The following is a 15,238-nucleotide window of genomic DNA, read 5'->3' on the forward strand; positions in this document are numbered from 1 at the left end:
AGATTAATCATGCTTCGGGGCCCCGAAATTTCAATATTTTATATAGAACCCTACTTATTTTTGTGCGATTAATAAGGTAGGATCAACACATCAAGGATAAGAAAACCTTCGGATGACCGTTTTAGTGGTTTAAAAGTGCTCGAACGCCATTTTCGTCTGAAGGCTTGGTGTCATCAGCTTTAAGTTCTTTATGAATATTTAAACTTGTTCATTAATAATTAATTTTTTTTAGTCAAAATGGCAGCATTCATAAAAAAAAAAAAATTAATCAAATTGCATCATTCATTCATAACCTTGAGTGGATGAAAATACTTAACATGCTAATTAATGAGAAAGCCAAACTTTTTAAAATACAAATTTAACTAAAAAAACTAAAATCACAACATTCTTAATCATCATCAGAGTACAAGTCCTCAATGTCGTCCTCAGAAAATATTGGCGGTTTCTTAAGACACATCTTTTTTCAGTAGCTGATAGTTCTCTACCGGTTGATGATGCTTGTTCTTCGGCCAACTGTAGCATGTAAAATCTATATCGTCTTGCAAGCATTCTGTTGTTTTCTTTAATCCTTTGCACGGCAAGCTCGCAACTTTCTGGACCTACTTGAGACATGGTTAAGGAATACCTTGTTGGGATTGGAGCGTTGAGATTTTCCAAGTCACGAACAAGACGTTCTGACTCGGCAAGCCGATGTGACCATGCTCGGCGTAAACCGCAATAATATTCCCGCGGATCTGAATATTTCACACTGCAGAAATCATCATTACGCTCTATAAGAAGGTGTGGATTTAGCTCATCTAGTTTGAAATCACTGGTATCGCTCGAAAAACTGCTATGATTTGAACTCTCATCATCACTGCTATTTGATTCTTTTAGAAGGAGTAAAGACCAAGGTGAGTTTCTACTACTCGACATTGAATATGATGTAGTCTAATAACAAAAGAAAGGGCTACTTATATAGTTGCAAACCCCCAAGTACCCTGGGGGAGGAGGGTCTTTATGACCCTACCTACTTACCTCATTGTAAGAAAAATATTAATCTTCATCGGACATTTCACAGTCCGAATCTCACTTGGATCTAAATCTTGTGCTACCATGTATACCATGTTCTACCCTATAGTAACGTATTTGCATCCGATTGTTCTCTTCATTATATTCGAGGAAAATAATTTGCGATACGATTCTCCCCCAAAATACCATGTTAAGTTTCCACTTGACTTAAAATTCTCAAAACTACTTCAAGCCTTGTATAATAGACTACAAGTTAGTAGAAGTGATTTTGATCTCAATATAATTGGAAAATATCCAGTGTCATTTACGCCGCAAGGTGTAACTAGTTATGGACAGTGGTACATTCAGGACGATGATTCTTTGACTGATTATTTGAAGACGCTTTATGATTATAGGAAATGCATAACTTTAAACGTCCTTGAAATGTATATAGAGAAGGTGCCCATTAATCGACTTAAATTCATGGCTAGGGCTCCTCAGGAAGCCCGAAATAGACCTCGTCGGGAAGCCCCGTCTATAATTCAGGCCGAAGTCACTCAAGCGGAACCTACTTATTATTATTATTATTATTATTATTATTATTATTATTATTATTATTATTATTATAATGGCTCTTGAATGCTACTAATGATGTCGATTATATTATTTAGGGGTTATACACCTAATATGGATCATATCGGACGGTCTCCTCAATCGGGATGGAGGATTCAGGTTGGAACATCCTCAGCCTATCCAACAACTCAAAGCGACGGTCCTTCCTCAAATTTCGGTGCAGTTGATTACTATCGGTATGTCTATTTTTTTAACATCAATAGTGTTATTTGATGTGTAGTAATTAAAACACCCTAATTTCTTATGTAGGGATAATGTGGTGGTTGCACCAAATTATAGGCAAAGGTCTGCTATGGATGGTCCGGATTATCCGAATTATATAGTGACATCATCTAGCGATAGTGAGGAAATACCTAATGCGGATGACAATGACGATGAGCAAAGTGACGATGAGATTGAGGTTGGAACTAATCCTCAACATCAAGTAGAACTGTTGCAAGACATGATGGACAGTCCGGCACACGCGGAGGAACTGAATTCACACCAACCATTTCAACAACAAGAGTCGCCTCTGGTTCAGCCGCAAAGCCAATTTCAACAGCAAGAGTCGACGCCGATTCAATGGCATTCCGATGAGATCCCCTATATTGATTATCTTCAAGGTCGCCCAGATGCCTTTGTCTTTACTAGGGATGATGATCATATTCGGGTAAGATTGTGGAAAGAGCCAGTTGATCTTTTAAAACAAAAAGCTCATATTGAAAAATGGATGATTTTCAGCTCGAAAAAATCATTGCAAAGGGCTGTTAAGATTTATTGCATCCAGGGGATGAGGGAGTTTAAAGTTGACGATTCCACACGAAAACTTTGGCGATTGGTCTGCAAGCGAAAATATCAAGGCTGCGAATGGATGCTCCGTGGTAAGGAAACTGCTGAAAAGATGTGGACTATTTCAAAGTTCTACACAAAGCACACTTGTGATGTGGGTGACCTCCCAGATGATCATTGCAATCTAGATACCAATATGATTGCTCGTGTGTTAGTTGCCGACATTGCAAAAAACCCAAGGTATCCCCTTCGCCTATGTTCATTTTATTTTTGGTGTTAATATAATGTTCCTCGTGGCTATATGCTGATATTTCAACTTTTTCAGGTACCCTATTAAAGATTGTATTACAGCCGTCCTGAAAGTATATAGCAAAACTGTTACTAGGAGGAAGGCGTATCTTGGGCGTAGGCGTGCACATGAGATAGTCTACGGCAATTGGGAGGGCTCTTTCAAGAAGTTGACGAGATACATGGCGGCTCTACAACACTTCAATCATGGTACTGTTGTTGAATGGAAGCTCAAATCGAAACCTGGTGTGCCCGGTCATATTTTTGATTTTGTGTTTTGGGCATTCAAACCATGCATTGATGGTTTTGCTCATTGTCGGCCTGTAATATCAATTGATGGAACACATGTGTACGGGAAGTATGACATAAAGCTGCTAATAGCAGTTGGAATGGATGCAAATGGAGCTATATTCCCTCTAGCTTTTGCAATTGCTGCTAATGAGAGTATTAGTACATGGGGTATGTTTTTGGACTACTTAAGGCAACACGTTATTAAGGATCGCATGGGAATCTGTGTGATATCAGACAGAAATGCTGGCATATTGCACAATATGTTCAACTTGCAGGGGTGGCAGCCACCGTTTGCCTACCATCGTTATTGTTTAATTCAAAAGGCATTTGAAGGCAAACTTCCAAAAGGCATATCGAATCCAACACTTTGCAATTGGATGTGGGCGGCTGCAACAGAGCATCAGGAGAACAAGTTTAACCTGCAGATGGACATTATTAGGCGAGCGAATGAGGAAGCCTTCCACTGGTTGAATGCAATTGATAAAAACAAATGGACATTACACCAGGATGAAGGTAGGCGATGGGGTATGCTGACAACAAATAGCTCTGAGTCATTCAATGGCTTGTTGAAATCTGCACGCGGACTACCGGTCACCGCAATGGTGAGAATGACATTTAAACAGGTTGTGGAGCGGTTCTTCACTAGATCAAAAGAGGCCAAAGCATATGCAGCAGAAGGTCTAAGGTGGATGCCAAAACCGTCACAACTGTTCGAGTACCACAAATATAAGGCTCAGAAACATGACCGGATGGAGTACAACCCTGCAGAGCGCATATTTGAACTCACAACAAGTGTGCACCAAGGTAAAGGAGGTAACGTCCACACAATTTGTGGGATTCCAAGAACATGCACATGCGGCAAGTGGCAATCATATCACATGCCATGTTCTCATGCCTTCAAGTGTTTTATCACAATGGAAAAGAACGCCTCCTCGTACATGGCTGAGGAATATACAGTTGAAAATTATGCAAGAACGTATACTGGAAGGTTCTACCCACTTGGCAGTGAGAGTTATTGGCCACCGGATCCATTTTCAATGGTTGCAAATAAAGCATTTATCCGTAAATTCAGAAAAAGTGCATACTCGCGTATTCATAATGAAATGGATGTTCCACCGGGGAGATACACTCGAAAACGCTCATTTTGCAATTATGTTGGTCATGATAAGCGCAAGTGTCCCTTACGACATGGTGGTCAAACTACATCTCGTGGTGGAAGTACCTCTCGTGGTGGAGGAAACTTTCGTGGTGGAAGTACCTCTAGTGGTGGTGGCACATCTAGCGGTGGTGGCGGAAGATCAACTCAAGGGCATTAATTGATGAATGTCTTTTAAGTTTTTAGTTAAATTTGTATTTTAAAAAGTTTGGCTTTCTCATTAATTAGTATGTTAAGTATTTTCATCCACTCAAGGTTATGAATTAATGATGCAATTTTTTTTATATTTTTTATGAATGCTGCCATTTTGACTAAAAAAAATTAATTATTAATGAACAAGTTTAAATATTCGTAAAGAACTTAAAGCTGATGACACCAAACCTTTAGACGAAAATGGCGTTCGAGCACTTTTCAACCACTAAAACGGCCATCCGAAGGTTTTCTTATCCTTGATGTGTTGATCCTACCTTATTAATCGCACAAAAATAAGTAGGATTCTATATAAAATATTGAAGTTTCGGGACCCCGAAGCATGATTAATTTATGGTCAAAATACGTTAAAAAGACTAATGGAAGAAGGGTTAACCAAAAGAGCCGAAAAAAAAAAGAGGAGGCACTATAGCGCAGTAAATTAATGCGCTAAAGACATTTTTGTAACTTTTATTTTTGTTGGGGTATTTTGATTCCAAATGTTTTTTTTTTTGGTCCATTTTTGTTCCGGACTCGTTATCAGTCGCACCGAAAACTCAAAGGCGTGGGTCAGTTCAAAGTTCAAACTCTCTGCAATCTTTCTTCTTGACCGGTGAAGAGAAAGGCATCTTTTAGCGTTTTATTCTCGATATATTCACGTCACGTTGGCAGGGAGATATTCATCTAATTTGGCATGATTTCGTTTCCGGCGTCCCTGAAAATGCCCAGGAATGTGATTTTTCCACTCCCACTGCAGAAGGTTTACCGGAGTTATCGCTGTGGTAGGATTGCAGCTAATACAGTACTATTACCTTTGAGTAAACTGTGGAAACTTTTTACTTATTTTCTTTGTGCTATTTGTATCATGTGTATGAAGGTGGCAAGCGGCAAGCGATAGATTATGCTTGGTTGAATCACAATTTCATTCTTCAATTACTTGAAACCGGAAACAGCAACTTCACGGTGGAATGGCGTCAGTTTAAATGCTTCCAAGGTATTGTTTACGTTGTACTTTCGTGATTATTGATAATCAAAAACATAGGCTAACCTCAGTTTATGAAGACTTTTTGTTGTTAATCACGGTGGAATGACGTCGCTTCCAAGGTATTGTTAAAAGAAAAAGATCCATATTTTCGTTCATGGACTAATTGTGCAAGGATTATAACGCCCTGATTAATTATAATAAATTGTTTGTTATTATGTGTGAATAATATCAAATTAAAAGCTGTCCATAGGTCGATACCAAACTCAGGAATTAGTTTTATTGTTTCGTATATGCTTGTACATCGGTGTATACAAGTGAAGATTAAGGTACTTCTTATCTTAATCCAATTGAATTTAATTTAATTTATTTTAGGCCGAATTTCTTCTCTTACACGGCTACGGCTCCTTTCGTCCTCCAAATTTCACTGTTTGCTTGCTCTTGAGTACTTGCAGGTAAGCATTTCCTATTCCTTTAAAATAATTTCTTGCTGGATTTTCTTCCATGCATGTCATTTGTTCTGTCTGGCTTTTTTTTTTTTTTTTTTTTTCCGGTAATAATCTCATGTACGATAATTCCAACTGAATTTTTGTGAAGCTATCTAGCTATATTGTTTTATGCATTTTTCTGGTATTAGTGGGTCCATCTGAAGCAGTGTAAGTCTTCTCTTATTATGCTATCTTTACACTATGATTTTGGATGGGTTGTATCTTTAACAGTTAGTAGTTCAAATTTTATAGATAGATAAACATTATCAAAAGTTAACATAATTGTTGATGTTGGTCCGTTTTTTCTTAATTTACTATAGTTTGTTGGTTTTTGTTTTTCGCTAGCCTTCTGTTGTAATTACCAGGGCCGGTGTCACAATCTAAACTGATAAAGAATCATCATAGAATTAGAGGCGTCGATGAATAGAGAAGTGACGTACCTCAATGACTCATCTATGTACTCACTCCATCGAAAATGATTTTATAAAAAATGGGTGGCTATTAGGATGAAGTTGGATCTTTTTCTTCTTCATCTCTGGACCTCTGGTAAATCCTAAACGAGACATTATTTGTTCACATGCTGTCTGGTTCCAAGCTCTCTTTCATTCGAACGTAATGGAGGCTAAGAGCAAATATATGGTCTCGACGATAAATAGACGGTTGGCATTCATATGCTAAAGCTCCGTAGGCTTTTCCTATTACTTTTATGCTGATCTTGATTGCTTGAGTCATAGCAAAGCGATTTCCCAATGTTAGGCAGAAATTGCAAGGTGTTCCACAAGAAGACATCATTCATTGAGGCTCCACTATTCTTGCCTTCTCTGGTGAATGGTGATTGTCCATTGGTTTTTTCTCCTTTTGCTTTATTGTCATAAATCGAATGTTGAATGTGCTTCTTAATGCGCTCTGTGTGAATAGGATTGTAAAGTAGTCTCTTTCCTCGGGATGCAAACATGAAATGAGATTAGGCAGATGGAGTCTTTGAAGTTGGGATTAATGTGTTATAATTATTGTTTTCAGGGAATTACATATTGCTCTTCATAAAAAATAACACATTGCTATTGCTTCTGCACTGATTCACGCCATGGCTGGTGAAAATAAACTAAATCAAGGCTTAGCTAACGAAGAGGTAGAGTTGGTGGAGTAGCTCAGAGAGAAAAAGGAACATAAAGAGCACAGTAGGCTACAGTTCCTGCTCGGATGTTCTAATATAGATCATCAGGTATACAAATGAAAATCCTTTTTGCATGTTTATGTTGTGTTATCAAGTGTGCGATTTCTTTTGGTAATTCCCTTTGCTTAACTGTTGTTCCAGTTTTGCTGCATACAAGTCATGAAGTCAGGCAGAGCCTCTTTTATCTTCTATCATCGTATGTTAGCTCCACCCTATTGTTGGGATTAAAAGACATAGAGTGAAACGTATTCAATTCTTCTTCTATGCTTCCTTTTCTGGAGTCTAGTGCTTTTAGTCCTGTATAATTTGGAGACAGCCAGGAGGTTTGCCTAGAAGCAGTCACCCTTGAAAGAGTGCGTAATAGCTCACTGATCGAGCGCTCTTGCGCCGAAGATGAACGGGGCAGGAGTAAAGAATCATGCATTTTGAAAAGAAGGTTCATAATTTTTGTATTCAAGCGAAGAGATCGTATAGGTTGTTCCATTTTAAGATTTGCATTGCTAGCTTTAGAAAATTTGAATTGCAAACTCACCTACGGAAAGAGGCTTGACATGTGATCCTTTTTTTTCCATTCAAGGTGATGAAAGCAAAACCATAGTCCGAGGTCTAAATTTGAAGGAACGTCACCTTTTACAAAGTGATTTTACCAATTGTTTCCTTGAGATATAATGACTAATCCACATAACACTATGAGAGGGTATGATTGTTTTCACAGTAAAGAGTATTCTAAAGTTGTGCAGATTATTTAACAAGGGTCATATTTTGCTGTTGCTTCAAGCATTTGGAGAGAAGAAATAGTATCCCTTCTTTTTATTTGATTGCAACTGTTCACATTAATGAATCGGGTTGAATAAGCTCCTCGAAGTGAAATGTTATTTTTTGCTGGAGATCATCTATCTTTGAAGACGTAAAGGTGTAAAATTGCTCAACATCAATAACATGTATGGTTGTCTGTTTCATTTTCGTGCCCTTTTTATATAATATAACAATTATATCCAGAATATCTAATATGTTTTTATCGAAGTTCTCAATTTTGTTTGTCTATGATTTTAGATCAAACCTGTTTTCACTACCTACATTCTTTATCATTTTCTTGAAGGTAATTTTGATTTTGATTTATTGAATTGTAAATATCAAGTCAATAGTAGTAATCTAGAGAGAAAACACTGCTATAACATGCTTTTTATCGGGCTAGAGAATTGAGTTTTGCCTTCTAGATGTATTGCCTTCATGTGTATATGTAATATTGTGATTCTGGTTGTGTAGATCTCAGAGGCCTCGGACAGTAGTGCCCGATGACTACAAAGTACAAAAATTTGAAGCTAAAAAGCAAAGACAACTTGAAGCTCTACAACTTTCAAGATGGAGGAAAATAAAAATTGGCCTGTGGTGGATGGAGTTGGCCTGCAAACTCAAAGCCATGCTCCTAATCTTCCTGCTGACAAAATGGTTATGAGCCATACAATTTCTTAATTAAGTAATATTACATAAATGTTGTATTTGTGATTTTGTTCTCATTCCGATTTTCCTATTCAAGGTACCCTAACACGAGTCGGGAGGAGATAATTTATGCAGGTATAACAGGTATCCGAAGTAGTTCAATTCTCGATTATCTGAGTTTAAGAATTATTACTGGTGTTATTTTGTTATGGATATGTAAAATGCATATATGACCTATGAAGGATGTAAACGTAAGTACTGTTACGGGCTGCCTTCATTGTGCCTTGGCGTCCATAACCCCTACGCGTCCCGAGCGGGCCAAGCGAGTGTCGGCCGCGCAGACGAGTGTTAGCCGCACAGGCAGTGTCAGGAGCGCAGGCAGTGTCAGCCGTGCAGGCGACGTGCGCGGACATGGGCTCCGACGGACAGGAGTCAGCAATCATCTAGATATGTTGCATTGCATATCTTAAGAGTAGCAAGGCAGTTTAGCAAGGATCTGGGATGAGCCCACGGGCCGTCGACGGACTAGCGGCCCCGTGCGAGCTCGAGCGTCAGTCCCGTGCGTTTTCGAGCTATGGATGGAATCTTGGGATTTCGGGTGAACAACCCATTCCTAGGATGTTATGGAATGTGCTTACCAAGTTTGGCGTCATTTGAAGATCATTTACCTAAGGGCTTGACTTAGCCAAGAGGCAATGTCAGTGTCAAAGCTTCCGAAGGCTATATCTTGTTCCACGAGTATGGGGATGCGATGAAACATCATGGAGGAGTGAAGGAAGTCAAGAAAAAGAGTTAGGAACAGACGACGCCTCATTTGGAGTTCGAATCATTGAGAAAGGCCCATTGTGATTCTCGGGCAGAATCATGTCTACTGGGGGAACTTGGGTTTATTTCTTTAAAGCATATATAGAGGGGGGGGGGGGGGGGGGGGAGCACATATGTCTCAGGCTCAGCCACCCTCCCCCGTGCGTGCCACCATCAAGCCGCACCAAGTGAGCAACCTTGAGGGGCAACCTCAAGGGTCTGCCTAGGCATCCCCAAAGGGTCGTAGGTACCTATACGAGTTACGCAACTCTACGGGCGGCGCTCGAACCCAGGCCAGCATTGGGTGCACAACGAGGGCCGGAGGCTTGACGTATGGACCGACTATGCCCTGCGGGCTATCCTTGGGAATAAGAAATCCCTCCGTGCCGATTGAACATTCGAGGCACCTCTCTTAAGAGTCTCGTGTGTTGACTTGTGAGCTTGGCTTAGGTTCAGCCTTGTGAGCAGCAAGGGTCCGTTGGCCTAGATGTTCAGTCGTAGGGTGATGCTGCACCCTGCAGGATGGAAGTATGTCACGAGGGCTATGTTCGGCAATGCCAAACCATAGGCATACTGCAAAGGACGCACATGACAAAGGACAAGGACTCAAGAGTTGACCTTGGGTGTGCGTGCGAACAAGACCCAACATATGAATCTTGCCACAGGGGCATGCCTGTAAGGCAAGGCCGAGGCCATGACATCGAACCGGCGGCACTGCTGAAGCTAAGCCTCCGAAGCGTGCTTCGCCATAGGCACAAGGTCGTGCTAAGAATCCTGGGACAATCATTAGGCTGGCTCGTAGTCTGCCTGGACTACGGGCGCCGCACGGGCCATTATTGTGCCGCTGACACTAAGAAGGAGGCGGCCCGTGATAGTACTTATTCAACATACGTTTACATCAATATAACAACAAATGTTTTAGTTGTGTATCTTCAGGCATCTACGACTTTAGATTGTACAATGTTGGGCCCGTGCGGCCTCTAGTGTGTAGTGATCTGATTCTCTTAATTGAGCACGGGCCGTGCCCCTCTAGTGTGTGGTAATCTGATTCTCTTAAAGTTTTATTGATTTATTATTCTTGGTATTTAATTTTTGTCTCAGAAGAAACAAACAAACATAAGAAAAAGAAGACGAGACAATTTAGAGATAGAGCCCGTTTGGATTGGCTTATAAGTTGCTTATAAGCTGTTTTCAGTTTTTTTGAGTGTTTGACTGGCCAGCTTAAAGTCATTTTGTGCTTAAAATAAGCTCAAAAAAATAATTGGGTCCATTTGACTTAGCTTATCTAAAGCAGCTTATAAGCTAAAAAAAAATAAGTTAGACTCCCCCAACTTATTTTTCCCAACTTATTTTTTTTAGCTTATAAGCTGCAAACGACTTATAGGCATAAGCCCATCCAAACAGGCTCATAGTATCGTTTAGATCTATCTCACTTACGCTTTCCGCAACTTAGAGATAGCATCGTTTAAATCTATCTCACTTTGTATTCCGCAAGTACTTTTATTTCAGTTATAAAATCTTTGTAAAAAAAATAATTAAAAAAAAAGACAGAACAAAAGGAAAATAAAGAGTAAAAGGAAACGTAAGGAAAGGAGCAAATCCAAGAAGGGATTAGTTTTGGATGAGAAGTGAATATTTTGCACATGGATTTCTTGGGTGAGTGAACAAATAACCTAATTTAACGGCGTTGATGAAGTGTTCTCCAGTTTTTAAAAACTTTTCAACCTATATAGTCAGTCAGCAGCAACACTGCCAACAAAATCCCAACCATCAATCTCTTAATAACCAAATTGTGTCTATTTACCACATTCACTCTAAAATAAACCTTTAATTTGACGATGGTTTTCCAATTTACAAGGACTTTAACACCAGTTCCTAGCGTCTGTATTGTTCACCAAACAAAGAAGGCTATAGAAATAAAGCTAAAACGTCATAAATCATAGGTCTATAAAGTAAGAAAACAACAGCAGCAAATAGGAACACTTAAAACTGCAAACGTCAAAAAAAAAAAAAAAATTATCAATATCAACCAAATCCTATTGCAAAAAAAAAAATTAAAAAAAAATGGCTGGATCTGAAATTGAAGTTTCCACTTCAAACATATTCAACTTCAAATATACATGTATGAAGTTTGTTCTACAAGCTTAAATATCAATGCCTAAAGTTTGAATTTATATACCAGCTTTAGACATTTATATCTTAAGTTTGGCTTAGAAAGTTTTCCAACTTCGGACATTTAAGTCTTGAAGTTGGTTTTGGTATAGAAATAGCACTTGACTCATCAAAATTGCCAATGCACAAAGTCCATAACAACATGATGAGGGACAGAGAATCCTCTAACGAAGAGGATGATCGAGAAAACCTGATCCAAGAAAACAAATGTGTAAATGACTATTCCAAATCGACGACGTCAGTGAACGATTTGCCATTAATCTGGCGGTTTAATTTCACTTTCAGTATGAGGTATTTCCTAGCAATTATTTTATTAATCTTAGTACTCAACTCTTTATTTCGCTATCGAAAACAAAAACCTATTTCAACCTTACTTCCCCGTTCTATAATAAGTGATTTTTTCCTTTTCTTATGCACACCCCATAAGAGTATTTTTACTAATTTACCCCTAATTAAATGTCTAGAAAAATAAAAGCTTAATAATTTTTTATTAAATAAATAAGGATAATTTGGAAAGAATAAGATCAATTTTTTCTTAAAATTCTAAGGCACCATTTATTTTGAAACAAAATGAAAAACCTAAAAAAACATTTATTATAGAATGGAGGGAGTAATATATAAGTATTGGGATTGAAGCTAATCAACAGAATCCATGGAGTAAGATGGTGAAATTTTAGAGTGAGAAAGAGAGTTTAGAGAGAATAGGGAAGGTTAACGTTCTTTTTGGAATTCGAACAAAGGCAGCAGATACAGTTACAAGTTTAAATGCGCATAGAAAGACTCTCTCCTCTTTAAAAAAAGTGTCCACTTAATCTTTATTTTTTATTCAGAAAGAATGTTTATTTGCCAAGTCAGCAAAGAATTAACTTTATTTTTTCAAATTTGCCCTTATTAAGTATTAGGTGCCCAAATTTTAACACCTATTTAATTAGGGATATTTTAGTCAAATTACCTATTTTTTGATAGGATTTAGTATTTTCTTAAGGGGTGTGTAAATGGCGTGAAACTCATTTTTGAACAGGAGGGAGTAGCATATATATGAATATATCATCTAACTGTATGACCGACCAATAGGGTAAATAAACATAGAGTCAGAATGTCATTTAGCAGAAATGGGAGCCAGCAACTGGCTGTCCGATGAATGATATAAAAGGAGTGATACAACTGCCTCTGATGATCATCACTAGCATGTCATTATTGTATACATCTTTCGCAAATTAAAATCCAGGTAACTATTAAAAAATAATATAATAGAATAAAACAGTATAAGGAAAAGACTTTTAGGAGATTTTTTGTAGCCACTTCGTAGGAAATTTCTGCAATCTATATATACAGCAAGGAACTGATCATTCTAGACCCAAATATTGGGCCCTGCTTTATATGTTCCTACACCCTAAAGGTGGCAACCGGTTCGGGTTAACCGGTAACCGGACCGGCTAAACCGGAACCGGAACCGGTTAAACCGGTTCCGGTTAACCGGTTCCGGTTAACCGTGTAATAGTTTACCGGTCCGGTTCCGATATTTTGGAAACCGGAACCGGTTAAACCGGTAAAACATATATAAGTATATATAGTATATAAATATATATAGTATATATATTAAGTATATATAGTATATATAGTATATAAGTATATATAGTATATATATTAAGTTATACATATATATAAGTTATATAGTATACTTAAACATATATATATAGTATATAAATATACTATAGTATATATATAAGTATATATAGTATATATAGTATATAAATATACTATAGTATATATATAAGTATATATAGTATATATAGTATATAAGTATATATAGTATATAAATATATATAGTAAGTATATATAGTATATTATATAAATATATATAGTATATATATATAAGTATATATATTAAGTATATATAGTATACTTATATATACTGTAATATATGTATACGAAAAGCACTATTCTGTATTGCTGACTTGCTATTAGCCTGTTAGTCAGTAAATATTTAAACTTTAATTATAAAGTTGTATAACATATGTAAATATACCTACAATATACTAATAAATACTATAATATATATATATATATATAATACAAAAAAAAAAAAAAGGTTTTCACCACTTAAAACCGGACCGGTTCCGGTTTGGAATTTCAAACCGGTAAATCGGAACCGGCCGGTTTCCTAACTGGTTACCAGTTCGGTTCCGATTGGAACCGGTTGCCACCTTTACTACACCCTAATACAAAAGAAGAATAATATTATTGGGCCATGCTTTGTACCGGTACGCAGGTCTAGTAATAACTATTTAGAAGAGTGTCTAGTCACGAGATCTTTATTCGAACCTTTTGTTTTTGTCCACCGTCTCCACATTTTCTCAAGATTGCTATCAGCTATATGCAGTAGCGGTGTCAGAATTTTCACTAAGGGGTGTCAAAATATAAAGAAGTAAATTCACGAAGAAGCCAAGGAGTGTCAATATGTAGCATATATACATAAAAATAAAAAATTTACCTAGCTACATAGTGTAATTTTTCGACGAAGGGGTGTCACCCCTCAACTATATGTGGCTCCGCCACTGGCTAGATGCATGATTGGAGTACAATAAAAATTTATTCGTATTAGGTGTTTGAATCGTCTCATTAAATACATGGCACAAGTACATATATATTCTTATGACTAAATCATAGTTAATTTATGCACATTGCCTTAATCCCGAGTAATTATATAATTTGGTGTAACATTAAGTGCTGATGAGTTTTACCATTAGCGTAGCTCGATTTCTTTACTTGTATTATTATTATTTTAAACAAATCTGAAGTCAGATTTTGTTGATCAAGCAAATGAAACAGAAAATTAGCCCAGTGCCTTGTCTAGTTACTCTTTCTAATTATTGCTGACTTTGCTGCTTCTTTTTTTTTCTTTTTTTCTTTTTTCCTGTTCATATTACCTTATCAAACGCCTATGATACATCAGGCCTCAGGGAGCCACTTTCTACATAAACATTATGCTACAAGAAATTTGGTTGGTAACCACACATTCATTCTATGTATTTCAAAAATATCAACACTGCGGTGGCATTACTATACTTATCCCTCATGGGGCATTTTTTTTTGGGACTATTGGTAATATCGATAACAATAACAATCATCAACCTAATTAGTTAATAAAGAATTTTATTACTGTATATAAAATTTATTTTCTCCATTTTACTATTCATAGACCATGACAATCGCCCAAATCTTTTTCTTCGTCACGGTTTGTGGATATTGTTTCATCTAAAACAAGCTCAATACTTATTTCAATTGTATCACAGGATTGTTGTGTTGACATTGTAATTAGTTCATCAGTACCTGCAACGCCCCCCCCCCCCCCCCCCCCCCCCCCCCCGGAAATTATAATTCCTTTTTTCTGTCAATGAATATTGTTTTTCTCCTGGTCCAATCTCCTAATTTTTCCTCATGGAAAAGTTAACACTAAATTTTTTTCTTTTGCGAGCCTAAAATAAGTAAGCAATTGTGTCTCCTTTCCAAATTTTAAAATTTTAGATGAGACAACCACAAATCATAGTTTTCAGGACGAGCATCCATCAACAATTTTTTTTTTTGCTTGTCTGGAAAAAGGACGAGGTTTGCATGTAAGGTGAAATGTCACATAATTAGAATATACATAATTAAAAGTGTGATTTTTGCTAACCGTTTGAGCTTTTTGTGAGACATGCACAACTCAAAACTTAACACTGCTTCTACGCATTCTTAATTTAATGTGTTTACATTTGCTGTTTTTTTTTTTCTCGAAAGAAGTGTGCCCACGATACCTGATTAAATAACCATGAAGACTAAATCATATCGCCCATCAAGTACTTAAAATGTAAGCCATCAGA

The sequence above is a fragment of the Lycium barbarum genome, chromosome 3, assembly GCF_019175385.1.
Source record: "Lycium barbarum isolate Lr01 chromosome 3, ASM1917538v2, whole genome shotgun sequence".
Taxonomy (NCBI): Eukaryota; Viridiplantae; Streptophyta; class Magnoliopsida; order Solanales; family Solanaceae; genus Lycium; species Lycium barbarum.